General features: G+C 49.3%; 13 non-coding genes across 13 annotated transcripts; 6 read left to right on the forward strand and 7 right to left on the reverse strand.

The window, feature by feature from the left end:
- Window positions 1–413: 413 nt before the first annotated feature.
- On the reverse strand, window positions 414–487 carry TRNAI-AAU (transfer RNA isoleucine (anticodon AAU)). Its single transcript has one exon. It is a non-coding gene; the product is annotated as a tRNA-Ile (tRNA).
- A 1,063-nt stretch (window positions 488–1,550) lies between these two features.
- TRNAV-CAC (transfer RNA valine (anticodon CAC)) lies at window positions 1,551–1,623 on the forward strand. Its single transcript has one exon. It is a non-coding gene; the product is annotated as a tRNA-Val (tRNA).
- Window positions 1,624–2,162: 539 nt separating this feature from the next.
- Window positions 2,163–2,236, forward strand: TRNAI-AAU (transfer RNA isoleucine (anticodon AAU)). Its single transcript has one exon. It is a non-coding gene; the product is annotated as a tRNA-Ile (tRNA).
- Window positions 2,237–5,686: 3,450 nt separating this feature from the next.
- TRNAM-CAU (transfer RNA methionine (anticodon CAU)) lies at window positions 5,687–5,758 on the forward strand. The gene has a single exon. It is a non-coding gene; the product is annotated as a tRNA-Met (tRNA).
- A 543-nt stretch (window positions 5,759–6,301) lies between these two features.
- TRNAS-GCU (transfer RNA serine (anticodon GCU)) lies at window positions 6,302–6,383 on the forward strand. Its single transcript has one exon. It is a non-coding gene; the product is annotated as a tRNA-Ser (tRNA).
- Window positions 6,384–10,543: 4,160 nt separating this feature from the next.
- Window positions 10,544–10,625, forward strand: TRNAS-GCU (transfer RNA serine (anticodon GCU)). Its single transcript has one exon. It is a non-coding gene; the product is annotated as a tRNA-Ser (tRNA).
- Window positions 10,626–12,847: 2,222 nt separating this feature from the next.
- TRNAS-GCU (transfer RNA serine (anticodon GCU)) lies at window positions 12,848–12,929 on the reverse strand. The gene has a single exon. It is a non-coding gene; the product is annotated as a tRNA-Ser (tRNA).
- A 519-nt stretch (window positions 12,930–13,448) lies between these two features.
- On the reverse strand, window positions 13,449–13,530 carry TRNAS-GCU (transfer RNA serine (anticodon GCU)). The gene has a single exon. It is a non-coding gene; the product is annotated as a tRNA-Ser (tRNA).
- Window positions 13,531–14,073: 543 nt separating this feature from the next.
- TRNAM-CAU (transfer RNA methionine (anticodon CAU)) lies at window positions 14,074–14,145 on the reverse strand. Its single transcript has one exon. It is a non-coding gene; the product is annotated as a tRNA-Met (tRNA).
- A 3,450-nt stretch (window positions 14,146–17,595) lies between these two features.
- Window positions 17,596–17,669, reverse strand: TRNAI-AAU (transfer RNA isoleucine (anticodon AAU)). The gene has a single exon. It is a non-coding gene; the product is annotated as a tRNA-Ile (tRNA).
- A 539-nt stretch (window positions 17,670–18,208) lies between these two features.
- Window positions 18,209–18,281, reverse strand: TRNAV-CAC (transfer RNA valine (anticodon CAC)). The gene has a single exon. It is a non-coding gene; the product is annotated as a tRNA-Val (tRNA).
- Window positions 18,282–19,344: 1,063 nt separating this feature from the next.
- Window positions 19,345–19,418, forward strand: TRNAI-AAU (transfer RNA isoleucine (anticodon AAU)). The gene has a single exon. It is a non-coding gene; the product is annotated as a tRNA-Ile (tRNA).
- Window positions 19,419–20,061: 643 nt separating this feature from the next.
- TRNAR-ACG (transfer RNA arginine (anticodon ACG)) lies at window positions 20,062–20,134 on the reverse strand. The gene has a single exon. It is a non-coding gene; the product is annotated as a tRNA-Arg (tRNA).
- Window positions 20,135–21,270: the final 1,136 nt, after the last annotated feature.

Below are 21,270 nucleotides of genomic sequence, written 5' to 3' on the forward strand. Positions count from 1 at the left end.
ACATAGGGACACCTGTACTGCGTTTCACATCAAAGAGGCTTTAGGAAAAGAGGAGAGGAGCACGAGGAACAAGAAAGAAAAAGAAAGTAGGAAGGAAAAAGGCTCGGCAAGTGTCTTCACCACTTATTCCCACTGGGTTACCCTTCACCACCCGCTCCCCGCTTCCTAATAGAAAGAAGAGTGGCTTTGACTGAGGAAATGTTAAATCCAAGAAAGTCCAGGGTGTAGCGCACCGGACATCGGAGCTGGCCCTGCCCCCCGACTTCCAGAAGAGCGCTGGAAGGACAGTTCCAAAAGGGAGGAGTAACAGGCTGTGTGTTTTTTTGTTTGTTTGTTTTTAAGTAACCCCAGTTACATACAAGTCTAGGGTTCAAACGTGTAACACCTTGAGCGGTAAGGAGCAAAAGCCCCCTTGGCCCGTACGGGGATCGAACCCGCGACCTTGGCGTTATTAGCACCACGCTCTAACCTACTGAGCTAACCGGCCACGACGAGCTTCGCTCTTCTACTTAGGACCTCTACTTGCCGCGGTGACACTTCGTCGTCCTCGTCCTCAGAGAGCTGTTCCACGCGTAACCCAACAAACATCTGCTGTGACTTCTGCACACAAAGCCAAACTCGGACAGCAGCCCTTTGGACCGCAGGGCGCCAAGCGAGGGAGCAGGAGACGAGCCTCACGTCCACTCCCTGTTGGTCTTTCAGTTAGCGGTGCTTTGTTGTTGTTGCCTGTCTGTCTGTCTGTCTGTCTGTTTGTTTGTTTTAAGCGCAGGACCAAAGAATCTGGGGTTGATCACCGACTCTTGACATTTCAGGATTCAGGATGCTTCCGGTTTACCACTCGCTGCCCGGGTAGTCCATGGCTCGGAGATTCGTTAAATCCAGCTTGCTCCGGAGAAACAAACTGACTTTGGGTGTTACTGACCATATCTGCAACAGCAGTGTTAGTGCCTTGAGGATGTTCCCGACCACAGCAGTTCCAGTCTGACTCTGGTTGATTTGTGCTCACCTGGCACAGAATTGAGGTCAGAGGGGACAAGTAAGGACTGCCTGGCAGACCAGTGGGCATTTGCCCCTCTCCGCCCCTCGGTTCCTATCAGCCAAACACCGCCCGTCACAGAGCGGGCAGCTGCTAGAGAGAGTTCAAGGGCACCGAATCGCGCTTGCTTTTCAACCAGGATCATTGACTCATCTTCAGTCATTGCAATCCTTTTCTGGCACGCAAGAGATGGTGATCACAGAACTTCCTAAGGTCACACAAACCCACGTAAGACAAAACCGAGCACTTTCCCGACATCTACTGTACCCGGACGCTGCCTAAAACGTCTGCTCTGCCTTTGGCGAGGAATTCTTCGCTTAGAGGTAGTATTTGCGTAGTGCGACTCATTGACTGTGGCATTGTTGGCCGTGATAGGAGGGCGCACTAACGTCGACCATTTCCTGAAAGAGAAAACCGATTCGGTGTGGCCAGCTTGAGCTGGCTGGGAGACTCCTTTCTCGCTTGGACACCATCAGGAGCGGGGAAAATAACGATCAAGGAGCAGAGGAAGCAAGTTTCCGTAGTGTAGTGGTTATCACGTTCGCCTCACACGCGAAAGGTCCCCGGTTCGAAACCGGGCGGAAACAGCGTTTCTCTTCGGCGTTTGCATTTTGACCGGTTCTCCGGAACCTCTCAGGAACCTTCCGAGAAACTCGGTAGATGAGCAGGCTTCCGAACTCCCACCGAGCCTCACCCGTAAACCTGGGGGAACTACCGACGATCCGACCCATCGGAATATTCTTTAGGCACCGTATTCCACCTCGTACGGCAGAGCCTGCACTCAGCCCAGCTTAAGGCGCTTTCTGCGAGCCTTTTACACCAACAGCAAATTCTCCCATGGATTCCCCGGGCCGTAGGCCGCAGCTTCCTCCGGAAAACTTCGGTTTCCTCGTTCACGTCCAGGAATACGACCGAAAACCAAGTGTGCCTTCTTTACCTTTGGTTTTCTTCTCCGAGAAAGCATCTCAGCCTCTCATTCTTTTGACTAAGGATGGAAGGCAACGACAATGACGAACCTCTCTTAAGAGAAGCAACAGTAAGAGTCAGTTGGAACTTGACATTTTGGAGGGGGAGACGGGGGGCCGTAAGAGGAAAGGGAGAAGGGAAGAGCCCTTTCTCAGTCAGGGGCCGGTTAGCTCAGTTGGTTAGAGCGTGGTGCTAATAACGCCAAGGTCGCGGGTTCGATCCCCGTACGGGCCACTGTCCTCTTTGGTCACCGCCTCCAGGAGGCTGCCAACTCTTTTCCGAGGGAACTTGCCTCTTAACCTACACAGTCCGCCGAATAGTGCGTAGAGTCCCCTTGCGGTTGTGCCTGTTGCGTCGGGACGCCAGGCTCATCAGTCCTCCAACTGTCTCCTGGAGGATGCTGTCTAACCACGTCGTCCTCTGCCGACGCCTTCTCCTTTTGCCTTCCATCTTTCCCAGGATCAGGGTCTTTTCCAGTGAGTTGGCTCTTCGCATCGGGTGGTCAAAGTGTTGCAGCTCCAGCTTCAGCGACAGTCCTTCCAATGAATACTCGGGGTGGGTTTCCTTTAGCACTGACTGCTTTGATCTCCTTGAAGTCCAAGGGACTCTCGAAAGCATGAATTCTTTCCCGCTCAGCCTTCTTTATGGTCCAGTTTTCACATCCGTACATGACTACTGGAAAAACCATAGCTTTGACTGTACGGACCTTTGTCGGCAAAGTTACCCCTCCGCTTTTTAATACGCCGTCTAGCTTGCTCATAGCTTTTCTTCCAAGGAGCAAGCGTCTTTTAATCTCGTGGCTGCAGTCACCGTCCGCATTGATTTTGGAGTTTTCCCCTTCTGTTTGCCATGAAGTGATGGAACCGGATGCCATGATCTTAGTTTTCTGAGTGTTGAGCTTTAAGCCAGCTTTTTCACTCTCCTCTTTCACCCTCATCAAGAGGCTCTTCAGTTCCTCTTCGCCTTCTGCCATCAGAGTGGTATCATCTGCGTATCTGAGGTTGTTGATAGTTCTCCTGGCAATCTTGATTCCAGCTTGTGATTCATCCAGCCCGGCCTTTCACATGATGTACCTTGCATAGAAATTTAATAAGCAGGGTGCCAGTATACATACAGCTTTGTCCTATGCCTTTCCCAATCTTGAACCAGTCCGTTGTTCCACGTCCAGTTCTAACTGTTGCTGCTTGACCCACATACGGGTTTCCCAGGAGACAGTGTAGGGAGACAGTTAGAGTCCTCTAACGTGTTCCAAGGGCTTCCCTGGTGGCTCAGAGGTTAAAGCGTCTGCCTCCAATGCGGGAGACCCGGGTTCGACCCCTGGGTTGGGAAGATCCCCTGGAGAAGGAAATGGTAACCCGCTCCAGTATTCTTGCCTGGAGAATCCCGTGGACGGAGAAGCAGAGAATCGGACACGACTGACCGACGGAACGGAACGTGTTCCAAACCCACCACCCTCACATACCTTTTATCCACTCCTTACCCAGTTTAGCTCTCCACTTCCCACAAGCCCGACATTTTTCCAGGCAGGCAGGGTTCTCTTTCCTCCGGGACCAATGGATGAGGACAGAGAGCTGGGCTGGGTCAGAGGGTGGCCGAACAGGAAACTTTGGTGGGAGGCGGGGGCGGGGCAGTGGAAAAGATTCCTGGCAACCTTTTGTCAAAAGCCTACTCGATTTTAAATTGTCCTTCCAAAGTAGTTGCTCAATCAACGCCCTATCTCAAATCCTCAAGAGATACAAAGCAAGGAGACGTTCTTAAAAGGCTGTTCTTTCCATGTCTCTGAAGACCCTTTAAGATGAACTGACAGCCAAGATTGCCTTGTGAGGAGAGACCGGGCAAGGTGGTGGACTGATTCAGGATACTTCCTCTCCCTACATGTCTGCAGCACTTTGACCACTATGATCTGGACTCTTGTCATCAGTTGACAGCCGTGCATCTCCCATGATTGCTTCTGACTTCAAAGGACAATTCAGTATCATGGTCACTTCTCTGACCACTGTGGGGATTCTTTCCCCAGCCTTGTATAGTTTCCCCACCTGTGTGCACTGACCAGCCTTAAGGTCTACGTGGAGAGCGTCCTGGAGTTTCCTCTTCTCCCGGCTCTTTCTTTCCGGTGGTCTGTCCCGCCGTCTCCAGCTGTCTTGGTCTCCTGGACTTTATCTGCCCCGACACTTCAACTCAGAAAATTCACCAGCCTCTGCCTGCACTGGGGCCTGGAAACTCTCTCAAGGCAGTAAAAACTCGGATGCAATCCTAGATCTCACGTCAGTTCCCAGCAAAAGCGCTCATTCATTTCTTTTCTGTCAGGGATTGTCGTCCTTCTTTGCCTGATGTTTGGAGTCTGGAAAAGTGTTTCTGATCTGTTTTGGTTCTTTCAGGCAGGAGGGTGCGTCTGATCCTTGTGATTTTGTCGTGGCTGGAAACAGGCCTTTCCACTCTTTGGAAGAGGAAGAGGGGGAAGCTGAGGCCTCTTCACTCTGTGGGTTTCTGCTCTGGGGTTGCAGGCTGCGGGGGAGCAGAGAGGGGCAGGTTGGTTCGTGCAGCGGCCTGTCCTAGGGGCAGTTGGCATCGCCTTTCCGGGAAACATGGGGCCTCCTGCTGCTTGTGGCGAGCAGTGTGTGCAGATATTGGGCCCGGGCTCCAGGTTCCAGCTGGGTCAACCCATCTGGAGGGTTCGGGCTACAGGCCCCAGCGCCGGTCACATGGTCTTCTCCGGTGTACCAGTGTGAGTGTGTGTCAGTGTGTGTGTGCCAGGGCTGGTCGTGGGAGAGGAGGGCTCTGGTGGGAGAGCAGGGCCTGAGTCCAGGAGTGCCGAGGGGCTGACGTCACCAAAAGGGGCATTCGGATCTCTGGCGGGCAGGCAGGCTGAAGGTGGGCGCTTTCTGATGAGGGGGCGGGAGCCTTGGAAGATGGGCGATCCGCCTGGCTGTCACCCGCGGGACATCGGAACACCTACCTGCTGCACCTGTGCCTCCCCCCGGGTCAATTCCGGTCGTCCTCCTTGGTGGCCGGGTGATGACTGCCACTTGGCAGAGCCTCAGAGGCTGGGACTGGATGAACCAGTGGGACCCGCCCAGCACCTGAGTCCACCGGAGCCACCCCTCTCAGTCCCTTGATGCCTCTAGTCCCCTTTCTTTTTTTTCTTTCTCTCTCTCTCTCTCCCTCGTTCTCCTTTCCTTTAGGTTATTACATCTCCGTGGGACCCTTTCCCCAACACTTTATTAAAGGATATTTTAAAATGTAAAGCGCTTACGTGTAAATTGAGCTGGATGAACTTAACCGAGGTATACTACTCCCACATGACCACCGCCCAGTTCGAGGTTCAGGACATGCCGACTAGTCCAGAAAATCGCCTTATGCCCCCTCGCCAGTCAACATTGCCTCCAGCAAGCTCATCGCTGTCTGATTTCTAGCGCCAAGGTAATGTGCCTGCTCTTAAATTTCGTAGAAGCGGAGTCATATAGCATATCCTATGGTAAGACATTTTTCCCCTTGCCTAGGACAATAGTTCTGAAAGTGATTTGAGTCTTTACACGTACAATAAGTCGTAGAAGTTTGATCTTATTGCTGGGAGGTTTATTCTTCCTGTTTTATAAACAACCCAAAATGTATCTGTACAAGGAAATGGGACGTTGTTCATGATACTCACAGTAGGGAAAAAGCAGCCCCGCTAGGCCAGCTGTCAGCAGAGTGGCGCAGCGGGAGCGTGCTGGGCCCATAACCCAGAGGTCGATGGATCGAAACCATCCTCTGCTAGGCTTTCTTTTCGTGACACCCATCCAGTTCCTTTCCCGAGCATCACAGGCACAACACAGTCCATCAGCTTACAGATGCACCTTCTCCTTTCACCACTTCTAGAACCGTTGCCACCGCCTTCCTAATCTTTATAAACCAGGAAGCGTTTTCCTTTCCCGTCCTTTTTCTTTTCTTTCTTTCTTTCTTTTTTTTTTCCTATTGTCCTGGGCCGGGGCCCTGGGGCCGGGGTGGGGGGAGGCGGGGAGGGTGTAATAGCAAAATCGGCCCTCCTCACTCATTTCCAAAGAGAGGCACACCTCTGGCCCTTCTTACTTCGGAATAGTTCACAAGTTTACCGTCCATTTCCAATGGAATCAGCACGACTTCTTCCAGGGAATAAAATACACACTTGACTCCAGTTAGGGTTTTACATCTTCTTTACACTCGGAACAAAAAACTTGTCTTGTGGGTTTTTTTTTTTCTTCTTGATTTCTGCCTGAGGACTGGTCCGCGAGTCTCCTACTGTCTGTCCCTTGTCTTTTCACAACTATACACGTGCTGTGCGACGAGGTGGCCGAGTGGTTAAGGCGATGGACTGCTAATCCATTGTGCTCTGCACGCGTGGGTTCGAATCCCATCCTCGTCGTCTGGTTGAGTTTATGGCCTCCTGTTGTGGCTCAGCTGGTAACGAAACCACCACCCACTTGGTTCGATCCCTGTGTGGGGAAGATATCCACGCCTCTCTTTTTCACTCATATAGGTCAAGTTGACGGGAATGTTTTGTACGCGACGCGAGAGACGCCGGCCCCGGCGGCGCAGACGCGACGCGAGAGACGCCGGCCCCGGCGGCGCAGACGCGACGCGAGAGACGCCGGCCCCGGCGGCGCAGACGCGACGCGAGAGACGCCGGCCCCGGCGGCGCAGACGCGACGCGAGAGACGCCGGCCCCGGCGCAACGAGCCACGCAAAGAGGTGCGGCCGTGAGGAGCTACCCCACGCCTGAGGCCAGGGCCGGCGGCCGAGAGGAGCTACCCCACGTCCAACAGGCGGTGGCTGCGCGGGCGCAGGAGGGCCGAGAGGAGCTACTCCGCGTTCAAGGTCAGGAGGGGGGGCCTTGAGGAGATACCCCTCGTCCAAGGTAAGGTACAGCAGCTGCACTTTGCTGGAGCGGCTGTGAAGAGATTTTCCACGACCAAGGTAAGAGAAACCGAAATAAGACGGTAGGTATTGCTAGGGGGCACCAGAGGGCAGACAAACTGAAATCATAATCACAGGAAACTAGCTGATCTAATCACATGGACCACAGCCGAATGTGGTCCCCTGGAGAAGGGAATGGCAAACCACTTCAGTATACTTGCCTTGAGAACCCCGTGAACAGTAACAAAGGGCAAAATGATAGGATACTGAATGAGGAATTCCCCAGGTCGGTAGGTGCCCAGTATGCTACTGGAGCTCAGTGGAGAAATAACTATAGAAGGAATAAAGGGATGGAGCAAAAGCAAAACCAATACCCAGTTGTGGATGTGACCAATGATAGAAACAAGGTCCGGTGCTGTAAAGAGCAATATTGCATAGGAACCTGGAATGTTAGGTCCATGAATCAAGGCAAATTGGAAGTGGTCAAACAGGAGATGGCAAGAGTGAATGTCGACATTCTAGGAATCAGTGAACTAAAATGGACTGGAATGGGTGAATTTAACTCGGATGACCATTATATCTACTACTGTGGGCAGGAATCCCTTAGAAGAAATGGAGTAGCCATCATGGTCAACAAAAGAGTCCGAAATGCAGTACTTGGATGCAATCTTAAAAATGACAGGATGATTTCTGTTCGTTTCCAAGGCAAACCATTCAATATTACAGTAATCCAGGCCTATGCCCCAACCAGTAATGCTGAAGAAGCCGAAGTTAATCGGTTCTATGAAGACCTACAAGACCTTTTAGAACTAACACCCAAAAAAGATGTCCTTTTCATTATAGGGGACTGGAATGCAAAAGTAGGAAGTCAAGAAACACCTGGAGTAACTGGCAAATTTGGCCTTGGAGCACGGAATGAAGCAGGGCAAAGGCTAATAGAGTTTTGTCAAGAGAATGCACTGGTCATAGCAAACACCCTCTTCCAACAACACAAGAGAAGACTCTACACATGGACATCACCAGATGGTCAACACCGAAATCAGATTGATTATATTCTTTGCAACCAAAGATGGAGAAGCTGTATACAGTTAGCGAAAACAAGACCAGGAGCTGACTGTGGCTCAGATCATGAACTCCTTATTGCGAAGTTCAGACTTAAATTGAAGAAAGTAGGGAAAACCACTAGACCATTCAGATATGACCTCAATCAAATCCCTTATGATTATGCAGTGGAAGTGAGAAATAGATTTAAGGGACTAGATCTGATTGATAGAGTGCCTGATGAACTCTGGACGGAGGTTCGTGACATTGTACAGGAGACAGGGACCAAGACCATCCCCATGGAAAAGAAATGCAAAAGAGCGAAATGGCTGTCTGAGGAGGCCTTACAAATAGCTGTAAAAAGAAGAGAGGCGAAAAGCAAAGGAGAAAAGGAAAGATATAAGCATCTGAATGCAGAGTTCCAAAGAATAGCAAGGAGAGATAAGAAAGCCTTCCTCAGTGATCAATGCAAAGAAATAGAGGAAAACAACAGAATAGGAAAAACAAGAGACCTCTTCAAGAAAATTAGAGATTCCAAGGGAACTTTTCTTGCAAAGATGGGCTCGATAAAGGACAGAAATGGTATGGACCTAACAGAAGCAGAAGATATTAAGAAGAGGTGGCAGGAATACACAGAAGAACTGTACAAAAAAGATCTTCACGACCAAGATAGTCACGATAATGTGATCACTGACCTAGAGCCAGACATCTTGGAATGTGAAGTCAAGTGGGCCTTAGAAAGCATCACTACGAACAAAGCTAGTGGTGGTGATGGAATTCCAGTTGAGCAATTTCAAGTCTTGAAAGATGATGCTGTGAAAGTGCTGCACTCAATATGCCAGCAGATTTGGAAAACTCAGCAGTGGCCACAGGACTGGAAGAGGTCAGTCTTCATTCCAATCCCAAAGAAAGGCAATGCCAAAGAATGCTCAAACTACCGCACAATTGCACTCATCTCACACGCTAGTAAAGTCATGCTCAAAATTCTCCAAGCCAGGCTTCAGCAGTATGTAAACCGTGAACTCCCAGATGTTCAAGCAGGTTTTAGAAAAGGCAGAGGCACCAGAGATCAAATTGCCAACATCCGCTGGATCATGGAGAAAGCCAGAGAGTTTCAGAAAAACATCTATTTCTGCTTCATTGACTATGCCAAAGCCTTTGACTGTGTGGATCACAATAAACTGTGGAACATTCTGAAAGAGATGGGAATCCCAGACCACCTGACCTGCCTCTTGAGAAACCTGTATGCAGGTCAGGAAGCAACAGTTAGAACCGGTCATGGAACAACAGACTGGTTCCAAATAGGAAAAGGAGTGCGTCAAGGTTGTATATTGTCACCTTGCTTATTTAACTTATATGCAGAGTACATCATGAGGAACGCTGGGCTGGAAGAAGCACAAGCTGGAATCAAGATTGCTGGGAGAAATATCAATAACCTCAGATATGCAGATGACACTACCCTTATGGCAGAAAGTGAAGAGGAACTCAAAAGCCTCTTGATGAAAGTGAAAGAGGAGAGTGAAAAGGTTGGCTTGAAGCTCAACATTCAGAAAACAAAGATCATGGCATCTGGTCCCATCACTTCATGGGAAATAGATGGAAAAACAGTGGAAACAGTGTCAGACTTTGTTTTTTTGGGCTCCAAAATCACTGCAGATGCTGATTGCAGCCATGAAATTAAAAGACGCTTGCTCCTTGGAAGGAAAGTTATGACCAACCTTGATAGTATATTAAAAAGCAGAGACATTACTTTGCCGACCAAGGTCCGTCTAGTCAAGGCAATGGTTTTTCCCGTGGTCATGTATGGATGTGAGAGTTGGACTGTGAAGAAAGCTGATCGCCGAAGAATCGATGCTTTTGAACTGTGGTGTTGGAGAAGACTCTTGAGAGTCCCTTATACTGCAAGGAGATCCAACCAGTCCATTCTAAAGGAGATCAATCCTGGATGTTCATTGGAGGGACTGATGCTAAAGCTGAAACTCCAATACTTTGGCCACCTCATGAGACGAGTTGACTCACTGGAAAAGACTCTGATGCTGGGAAAGGTTGGGGGCGGGAGGAGAAGGGGACGACGGAGAATGAGATGGCTGGATGGCATCACCGACTCTGTGGACATGAGTTTGAGTGTACTCCGGGAGTTGGTGATGGACAGGGAGGCCTGGCGTGCTGTGATTCATGGGGTCGCGGAGAGTCGGACACGACTGAGCGACTGAACTGAACTGAACTGAACTGACGGGAATGTTTTGTAAATCCTTCTTGAAGGCAATACACGTTGCTATTACTTATGAAGACCCCAATCGCATGTGCTGTGTCGGAAAAACAGAAGGAAAGGAGTTAAGTTCGAAAACGCAGGAGAATCAGGTTACAGAAAATAGAGAAAACTTCACCGTGACTGTGAGGCAATGTGAGTACTGAAGAAGAATGAGAATTAAAGCTGGAGACACAGCAGATTAAAAGACTATCAAAGTGTGAAAGGTTCCCCACGGAAGGAGGAAAGAGCCAGTTCTTTGTGTAAATTCTCTGAAAAAGACTGCAGTTTGAAGAATGATACTGGGCACAAACATGGAATTATAAGCGTTTCCAAACAGTAATATTTTTTAAAATTTCAGAAGTTTCACTCTCCTGTGAGACGAGGTGGCCGAGTGGTTAAGGCGATGGACTGCTAATCCATTGTGCTCTGCACGCGTGGGTTCGAATCCCATCCTCGTCGTCTGGTTGAGTTTATGGCCTCCTGTTGTGCCTCAACTGGTAAACAAACCACCACCCACTTGGATTTGATCCTTGTGTGGGGACGATACCCAGTCCACTATTTTGGACTATAGTCCACCGGGTCAGAAAGAGTGGGACACGACAGAGCGGCTTTCACTTCTTCATGAGTTACTAAATTTAGATCAAGTTAGCTTGAATATTTTGTAAATCCATCTTGAATACAATGCATGTTGCTATTACTTATAAAGACACCAGGTGCATGCACTTAATGGGAAAAATGAGCAAAGGAATTAAGTTTGAAAGGCAGGAGAAAATGAAATGAATACGGAAAAGTAAAAAGGTTTCTGCATCACAATTCAACTGCAAATTCAAGGAGGAAAACACACACGGAAATCTTAGGAAAGATTTTCTTTTTTTTTTTTTTTGTAGAGTAATGTTTAATGAGTCCTTACACTGTGACAAGAAAATAAAAATTCTTGAAATAGGAAGCACAGTAAATAATGAGAAAATTTTTTTTAAATCAAATGGAAATATAAAAATCTGATGAAGTTGGGACTGGAAGGATGGTGGAGGGGTGGGGGGATTGGGAGGATGAGGTGAGGTATGGAGGGACCTGCTCTCCTTTACTCTGCTTTGAAGATGTTCTTATTGGAAGCCCACTAAATTAACATACTTCACCTTATTTTGCCTGGTTACCCTACGTGGATCATAACAAACTGTGGAAAATTCTTCAAGAGGTGGGAATACCAGCCCACCTACCTGCCTCCTGAGAAATCTGTATGCAGGTCAAGAAGCAACAGTTAGAACTGGACAAGGAATAATAAGGTGGTTCCAAATCAGGAAAGGGGTAAGGCAAGGCTGTATATTGTCACCCTGCTTATTTAACTTATACGCAGAGTACATCATGCCAAATGTTGGGCTGGATGAAGCACAATCTGGAATCAAGATTGCTCAGGGAAAATATCAATAACCTCAGATATGCAGATGACACCACCCTTATGGCAGAAAGCGAAGAAGAGCCCCTTGATGAAAGTGAAAGAGGAGAGTGAAAAAGTTGTCTTAAAGCTCAACATTCAGAAAACTAAGAACCCTTATGGCAGAAAGCGAAGAAGAGCCTCTTGATGAAAGTGAAAGAGGAGAGTGAAAAAGTTGGCTTAAAGCTCAACATTCAGGAAATTAAGATCATGGCATCTGGTCCCATCACTTCATGGCAACAGTGGAAACAGTAAGACTTTTCTTTTGCAGGGGGGGGGGCACCATCTCTGCAGATGGTGACTGCAGCCATGAAATGAAAAGATGCTTGCTCCTTGGAAGAAAAGTTATGACTAACCTAGACAGCATATTAAAAAGCAGAGACATTACTTAGCCAACAAAGGTCTGTCTACTCAAAGCTATGGTTTTTCCAGTAGTCAGGTATGGATGTGAGAGTTGGACTATAAATAAAGCTGAGTGCCAAAGAATTCATGCTTTTGAACTGTGGTGTTAGAGAAGACTCTTGAGAGTCACTTGGACAGCAAGGAGGTCCAACCAGTCTATTTAAAGGAAATCAATCCTGAATATTCATTGGAAGGATTTATGCTGAAGCTGAAACTCCAATATTTTGGCCATTTGATGTGAATAACTGACTCCTTGGAAAAGACCCTCATGCTGGGAAAGATTGAAGGCAGGAGGAGAAGGGGTCGACAGAGGATGAGATGGATAGATGGCATCACTGATTCAGTGGATATGACTGACTCCAGGAGTTGGTGATGGACAGGGAGGACTGGCATGCTACAGTCCATGGGGTCGCAAACAGTCAGGCGACTGGACTGAACTGAACTGAGCCTCTAAATTGTTCAGAGGAGAGAATAGCTGGGTTCTGACCAAAACTTTGGATCCCTTGACTCTGCAATTTGCGCCACAACATGATAGATATAAGCCTTATATCATGCCCTAAGAACAGAGAGCAATAGCACTCAGTCAGGCATGGAAGAGCACTAAATTAAGATCTAGAATGAGTGGAGAATGAAAAGATGTGAAACGAGGGCAGAGGTTGAGAACTAGGGTGTCACCAAGAGGAATGAGATTATAGAAAACAGCGTGAATATGGGAGTATCTGGGATGGAAGTGAAACTGCAAGAACAAAGAAAGTGAGAGGTAGAATGAAGTGAAGCAGAAAATTATATACAGCTTTTTTGTCAAGATAAAGAGCAAAAATTTGCATTTCCCCTCCACCAGAAGGTCCGACGAGGATGGGATTCGAACCCACGCGTGCAGAGCACAATGGATTAGCAGTCCATCGCCTTAACCACTCGGCCACCTCGTCTCACAGGAGAGTGAAACTTCTGAAATTTTAAAAAATATTACTGTTTGGAAACGCTTATAATTCCATGTTTGTGCCCAGTATCATTCTTCAAACTGCAGTCTTTTTCAGAGAATTTACACAAAGAACTGGCTCTTTCCTCCTTCCGTGGGGAACCTTTCACACTTTGATAGTCTTTTAATCTGCTGTGTCTCCAGCTTTAATTCTCATTCTTCTTCAGTACTCACATTGCCTCACAGTCACGGTGAAGTTTTCTCTATTTTCTGTAACCTGATTCTCCTGCGTTTTCGAACTTAACTCCTTTCCTTCTGTTTTTCCGACACAGCACATGCGATTGGGGTCTTCATAAGTAATAGCAACGTGTATTGCCTTCAAGAAGGATTTACAAAACATTCCCGTCAACTTGACCTATATGAGTGAAAAAGAGAGGCGTGGATATCTTCCCCACACAGGGATCGAACCAAGTGGGTGGTGGTTTCGTTACCAGCTGAGCCACAACAGGAGGCCATAAACTCAACCAGACGACGAGGATGGGATTCGAACCCACGCGTGCAGAGCACAATGGATTAGCAGTCCATCGCCTTAACCACTCGGCCACCTCGTCGCACAGCACGTGTATAGTTGTGAAAAGACAAGGGACAGACAGTAGGAGACTCGCGGACCAGTCCTCAGGCAGAAATCAAGAAGAAAAAAAAAAACCCACAAGACAAGTTTTTTGTTCCGAGTGTAAAGAAGATGTAAAACCCTAACTGGAGTCAAGTGTGTATTTTATTCCCTGGAAGAAGTCGTGCTGATTCCATTGGAAATGGACGGTAAACTTGTGAACTATTCCGAAGTAAGAAGGGCCAGAGGTGTGCCTCTCTTTGGAAATGAGTGAGGAGGGCCGATTTTGCTATTACACCCTCCCCGCCTCCCCCCACCCCGGCCCCAGGGCCCCGGCCCAGGACAATAGGAAAAAAAAAAGAAAGAAAGAAAGAAAAGAAAAAGGACGGGAAAGGAAAACGCTTCCTGGTTTATAAAGATTAGGAAGGCGGTGGCAACGGTTCTAGAAGTGGTGAAAGGAGAAGGTGCATCTGTAAGCTGATGGACTGTGTTGTGCCTGTGATGCTCGGGAAAGGAACTGGATGGGTGTCACGAAAAGAAAGCCTAGCAGAGGATGGTTTCGATCCATCGACCTCTGGGTTATGGGCCCAGCACGCTCCCGCTGCGCCACTCTGCTGACAGCTGGCCTAGCGGGGCTGCTTTTTCCCTACTGTGAGTATCATGAACAACGTCCCATTTCCTTGTACAGATACATTTTGGGTTGTTTATAAAACAGGAAGAATAAACCTCCCAGCAATAAGATCAAACTTCTACGACTTATTGTACGTGTAAAGACTCAAATCACTTTCAGAACTATTGTCCTAGGCAAGGGGAAAAATGTCTTACCATAGGATATGCTATATGACTCCGCTTCTACGAAATTTAAGAGCAGGCACATTACCTTGGCGCTAGAAATCAGACAGCGATGAGCTTGCTGGAGGCAATGTTGACTGGCGAGGGGGCATAAGGCGATTTTCTGGACTAGTCGGCATGTCCTGAACCTCGAACTGGGCGGTGGTCATGTGGGAGTAGTATACCTCGGTTAAGTTCATCCAGCTCAATTTACACGTAAGCGCTTTACATTTTAAAATATCCTTTAATAAAGTGTTGGGGAAAGGGTCCCACGGAGATGTAATAACCTAAAGGAAAGGAGAACGAGGGAGAGAGAGAGAGAGAAAGAAAAAAAAGAAAGGGGACTAGAGGCATCAAGGGACTGAGAGGGGTGGCTCCGGTGGACTCAGGTGCTGGGCGGGTCCCACTGGTTCATCCAGTCCCAGCCTCTGAGGCTCTGCCAAGTGGCAGTCATCACCCGGCCACCAAGGAGGACGACCGGAATTGACCCGGGGGGAGGCACAGGTGCAGCAGGTAGGTGTTCCGATGTCCCGCGGGTGACAGCCAGGCGGATCGCCCATCTTCCAAGGCTCCCGCCCCCTCATCAGAAAGCGCCCACCTTCAGCCTGCCTGCCCGCCAGAGATCCGAATGCCCCTTTTGGTGACGTCAGCCCCTCGGCACTCCTGGACTCAGGCCCTGCTCTCCCACCAGAGCCCTCCTCTCCCACGACCAGCCCTGGCACACACACACTGACACACACTCACACTGGTACACCGGAGAAGACCATGTGACCGGCGCTGGGGCCTGTAGCCCGAACCCTCCAGATGGGTTGACCCAGCTGGAACCTGGAGCCCGGGCCCAATATCTGCACACACTGCTCGCCACAAGCAGCAGGAGGCCCCATGTTTCCCGGAAAGGCGATGCCAACTGCCCCTAGGACAGGCCGCTGCACGAACCAACCTGCCCCTCTCTGCTCCCCCGCAGCCTGCAACCCCAGAGCAGAAACCCACAGAGTGAAGAGGCCTCAGCTTCCCCCTCTTCCTCTTCCAAAGAGTGGAAAGGCCTGTTTCCAGCCACGACAAAATCACAAGGATCAGACGCACCCTCCTGCCTGAAAGAACCAAAACAGATCAGAAACACTTTTCCAGACTCCAAACATCAGGCAAAGAAGGACGACAATCCCTGACAGAAAAGAAATGAATGAGCGCTTTTGCTGGGAACTGACGTGAGATCTAGGATTGCATCCGAGTTTTTACTGCCTTGAGAGAGTTTCCAGGCCCCAGTGCAGGCAGAGGCTGGTGAATTTTCTGAGTTGAAGTGTCGGGGCAGATAAAGTCCAGGAGACCAAGACAGCTGGAGACGGCGGGACAGACCACCGGAAAGAAAGAGCCGGGAGAAGAGGAAACTCCAGGACGCTCTCCACGTAGACCTTAAGGCTGGTCAGTGCACACAGGTGGGGAAACTATACAAGGCTGGGGAAAGAATCCCCACAGTGGTCAGAGAAGTGACCATGATACTGAATTGTCCTTTGAAGTCAGAAGCAATCATGGGAGATGCACGGCTGTCAACTGATGACAAGAGTCCAGATCATAGTGGTCAAAGTGCTGCAGACATGTAGGGAGAGGAAGTATCCTGAATCAGTCCACCACCTTGCCCGGTCTCTCCTCACAAGGCAATCTTGGCTGTCAGTTCATCTTAAAGGGTCTTCAGAGACATGGAAAGAACAGCCTTTTAAGAACGTCTCCTTGCTTTGTATCTCTTGAGGATTTGAGATAGGGCGTTGATTGAGCAACTACTTTGGAAGGACAATTTAAAATCGAGTAGGCTTTTGACAAAAGGTTGCCAGGAATCTTTTCCACTGCCCCGCCCCCGCCTCCCACCAAAGTTTCCTGTTCGGCCACCCTCTGACCCAGCCCAGCTCTCTGTCCTCATCCATTGGTCCCGGAGGAAAGAGAACCCTGCCTGCCTGGAAAAATGTCGGGCTTGTGGGAAGTGGAGAGCTAAACTGGGTAAGGAGTGGATAAAAGGTATGTGAGGGTGGTGGGTTTGGAACACGTTCCGTTCCGTCGGTCAGTCGTGTCCGATTCTCTGCTTCTCCGTCCACGGGATTCTCCAGGCAAGAATACTGGAGCGGGTTACCATTTCCTTCTCCAGGGGATCTTCCCAACCCAGGGGTCGAACCCGGGTCTCCCGCATTGGAGGCAGACGCTTTAACCTCTGAGCCACCAGGGAAGCCCTTGGAACACGTTAGAGGACTCTAACTGTCTCCCTACACTGTCTCCTGGGAAACCCGTATGTGGGTCAAGCAGCAACAGTTAGAACTGGACGTGGAACAACGGACTGGTTCAAGATTGGGAAAGGCATAGGACAAAGCTGTATGTATACTGGCACCCTGCTTATTAAATTTCTATGCAAGGTACATCATGTGAAAGGCCGGGCTGGATGAATCACAAGCTGGAATCAAGATTGCCAGGAGAACTATCAACAACCTCAGATACGCAGATGATACCACTCTGATGGCAGAAGGCGAAGAGGAACTGAAGAGCCTCTTGATGAGGGTGAAAGAGGAGAGTGAAAAAGCTGGCTTAAAGCTCAACACTCAGAAAACTAAGATCATGGCATCCGGTTCCATCACTTCATGGCAAACAGAAGGGGAAAACTCCAAAATCAATGCGGACGGTGACTGCAGCCACGAGATTAAAAGACGCTTGCTCCTTGGAAGAAAAGCTATGAGCAAGCTAGACGGCGTATTAAAAAGCGGAGGGGTAACTTTGCCGACAAAGGTCCGTACAGTCAAAGCTATGGTTTTTCCAGTAGTCATGTACGGATGTGAAAACTGGACCATAAAGAAGGCTGAGCGGGAAAGAATTCATGCTTTCGAGAGTCCCTTGGACTTCAAGGAGATCAAAGCAGTCAGTGCTAAAGGAAACCCACCCCGAGTATTCATTGGAAGGACTGTCGCTGAAGCTGGAGCTGCAACACTTTGACCACCCGATGCGAAGAGCCAACTCACTGGAAAAGACCCTGATCCTGGGAAAGATGGAAGGCAAAAGGAGAAGGCGTCGGCAGAGGACGACGTGGTTAGACAGCATCCTCCAGGAGACAGTTGGAGGACTGATGAGCCTGGCGTCCCGACGCAACAGGCACAACCGCAAGGGGACTCTACGCACTATTCGGCGGACTGTGTAGGTTAAGAGGCAAGTTCCCTCGGAAAAGAGTTGGCAGCCTCCTGGAGGCGGTGACCAAAGAGGACAGTGGCCCGTACGGGGATCGAACCCGCGACCTTGGCGTTATTAGCACCACGCTCTAACCAACTGAGCTAACCGGCCCCTGACTGAGAAAGGGCTCTTCCCTTCTCCCTTTCCTCTTACGGCCCCCCGTCTCCCCCTCCAAAATGTCAAGTTCCAACTGACTCTTACTGTTGCTTCTCTTAAGAGAGGTTCGTCATTGTCGTTGCCTTCCATCCTTAGTCAAAAGAATGAGAGGCTGAGATGCTTTCTCGGAGAAGAAAACCAAAGGTAAAGAAGGCACACTTGGTTTTCGGTCGTATTCCTGGACGTGAACGAGGAAACCGAAGTTTTCCGGAGGAAGCTGCGGCCTACGGCCCGGGGAATCCATGGGAGAATTTGCTGTTGGTGTAAAAGGCTCGCAGAAAGCGCCTTAAGCTGGGCTGAGTGCAGGCTCTGCCGTACGAGGTGGAATACGGTGCCTAAAGAATATTCCGATGGGTCGGATCGTCGGTAGTTCCCCCAGGTTTACGGGTGAGGCTCGGTGGGAGTTCGGAAGCCTGCTCATCTACCGAGTTTCTCGGAAGGTTCCTGAGAGGTTCCGGAGAACCGGTCAAAATGCAAACGCCGAAGAGAAACGCTGTTTCCGCCCGGTTTCGAACCGGGGACCTTTCGCGTGTGAGGCGAACGTGATAACCACTACACTACGGAAACTTGCTTCCTCTGCTCCTTGATCGTTATTTTCCCCGCTCCTGATGGTGTCCAAGCGAGAAAGGAGTCTCCCAGCCAGCTCAAGCTGGCCACACCGAATCGGTTTTCTCTTTCAGGAAATGGTCGACGTTAGTGCGCCCTCCTATCACGGCCAACAATGCCACAGTCAATGAGTCGCACTACGCAAATACTACCTCTAAGCGAAGAATTCCTCGCCAAAGGCAGAGCAGACGTTTTAGGCAGCGTCCGGGTACAGTAGATGTCGGGAAAGTGCTCGGTTTTGTCTTACGTGGGTTTGTGTGACCTTAGGAAGTTCTGTGATCACCATCTCTTGCGTGCCAGAAAAGGATTGCAATGACTGAAGATGAGTCAATGATCCTGGTTGAAAAGCAAGCGCGATTCGGTGCCCTTGAACTCTCTCTAGCAGCTGCCCGCTCTGTGACGGGCGGTGTTTGGCTGATAGGAACCGAGGGGCGGAGAGGGGCAAATGCCCACTGGTCTGCCAGGCAGTCCTTACTTGTCCCCTCTGACCTCAATTCTGTGCCAGGTGAGCACAAATCAACCAGAGTCAGACTGGAACTGCTGTGGTCGGGAACATCCTCAAGGCACTAACACTGCTGTTGCAGATATGGTCAGTAACACCCAAAGTCAGTTTGTTTCTCCGGAGCAAGCTGGATTTAACGAATCTCCGAGCCATGGACTACCCGGGCAGCGAGTGGTAAACCGGAAGCATCCTGAATCCTGAAATGTCAAGAGTCGGTGATCAACCCCAGATTCTTTGGTCCTGCGCTTAAAACAAACAAACAGACAGACAGACAGACAGACAGGCAACAACAACAAAGCACCGCTAACTGAAAGACCAACAGGGAGTGGACGTGAGGCTCGTCTCCTGCTCCCTCGCTTGGCGCCCTGCGGTCCAAAGGGCTGCTGTCCGAGTTTGGCTTTGTGTGCAGAAGTCACAGCAGATGTTTGTTGGGTTACGCGTGGAACAGCTCTCTGAGGACGAGGACGACGAAGTGTCACCGCGGCAAGTAGAGGTCCTAAGTAGAAGAGCGAAGCTCGTCGTGGCCGGTTAGCTCAGTAGGTTAGAGCGTGGTGCTAATAACGCCAAGGTCGCGGGTTCGATCCCCGTACGGGCCAAGGGGGCTTTTGCTCCTTACCGCTCAAGGTGTTACACGTTTGAACCCTAGACTTGTATGTAACTGGGGTTACTTAAAAACAAACAAACAAAAAAACACACAGCCTGTTACTCCTCCCTTTTGGAACTGTCCTTCCAGCGCTCTTCTGGAAGTCGGGGGGCAGGGCCAGCTCCGATGTCCGGTGCGCTACACCCTGGACTTTCTTGGATTTAACATTTCCTCAGTCAAAGCCACTCTTCTTTCTATTAGGAAGCGGGGAGCGGGTGGTGAAGGGTAACCCAGTGGGAATAAGTGGTGAAGACACTTGCCGAGCCTTTTTCCTTCCTACTTTCTTTTTCTTTCTTGTTCCTCGTGCTCCTCTCCTCTTTTCCTAAAGCCTCTTTGATGTGAAACGCAGTACAGGTGTCCCTATGTGGTCTTTTCTCCGTTTTTGCCGTGGGAGATCGAAACCAGAAAATGCTTGATTGTGGATGTTCCAGTGATCGCCTTTGAAGGGTCCTTCGGACTCCCACAAGAGGTCGGCTGGCCCCACGGGGTAAGAAGCAGCAAGGCTGAGGGAGCTTTTCCTAGCGCTTGTGAGCCGCCAAAGCCTGAAGAGTTTGGGTGTGGTTCAAGTGCCGGAAGATCAGTCGTCAAAAAGGTTTCGAGCCAGCCAGGAGTCGAACCTAGAATCTTCTGATCCGTAGTCAGACGCGTTATCCATTGCGCCACTGGCCCCCTGCGGCCAGGAGGCTTAAGCCTGTCTATTTCAATGAGGCCTCCGAAGTCGCCGGTTCTGCTATGAAGATAGAAATAACCCCGAAACTGATGACTCCCACCGATTCACTTCATTTAGGGTCGGTGTACGTACTACAACGGTGTTTTCCATGTCTACATTTTGGATTACAGGCCAATCTAACCCTTAGGACATTCCATACATGATAGAAAGAAGTCACTCCTTGAAAGCAAGTTTTCTGCTGTGAGTGCTCTTGGTTAATTTCTGTTATCTGTTAATCTGGCGTGCTTCCACCTCCCTCATCTATTCTGTACTTCTCTGGGGCCCTGATGATGTGTCTGCGGATGGTTACTGACTGCCCTGTATTCTCTTTAACTCAGTGTTGTAAAATAAAGTACATTTCTTTGGTTTGAAAGTGCATTTGGCCGTAAGAATCACATTCTTCTCCTCTTACCGTTAAGAGTAATTAATACTGATGCTTTTGAACTGTGGTGCTGGAGAAGACTCTTGAGAGTCCCTTGGACTGCAAGGAGATCCAACCAGTCCATTCTAAAGGAGATCAGTCCTGGGTGTTCACTGGAAGGACTGATGCTAAAGCTGAAACTCCAATACCTTGGCCACCTCATGCGACGAGTTGACTCACTGGAAAAGACTCTGATGCTGGGAAGGATTGGGGGCGGGAGGAGAAGGGGACGACAGAGAATGAGATGGCTGGATGGCATCACCGACTCGATGGACATGAGTTTGAGTGAAGTCCGGGAGTTGGTGATGGACAGGGAGGCCTGGCCGTGCTGTGATTCATGGGGTCGCAAAGAGTCGGACACGACCGAGCGACTGAACTGAACTGAACTCAAGAGGGAGAATCATGGCCAAATTCTATGATAAATCATGCATCAGATAAAAGCATGCAGAAGTCAATGGTAAAGGCAAAAAGAGGCAAGAAGGCAGGAAAGGTATACTCAAAGGTGCAAAAATCACATCAGGCAGAGACTGCTGGAATTCAGGAAATGATTTAATACCACATACAATTTAAACAGACAGACATGCTCTCTTTAGACACTGTGGTTATATGTTTCTTTTCGTTTTCAAGTTGGGCATAAGGAACACCTCAAAATATACAACTGCCTTGAGAGAAGGA

This window comes from Moschus berezovskii, chromosome 23 (assembly GCF_049115385.1).
Source record: "Moschus berezovskii isolate FMDL1 chromosome 23, NW_MosBer_1.0, whole genome shotgun sequence".
In the NCBI taxonomy this organism is placed as follows: domain Eukaryota; kingdom Metazoa; phylum Chordata; class Mammalia; order Artiodactyla; family Moschidae; genus Moschus; species Moschus berezovskii.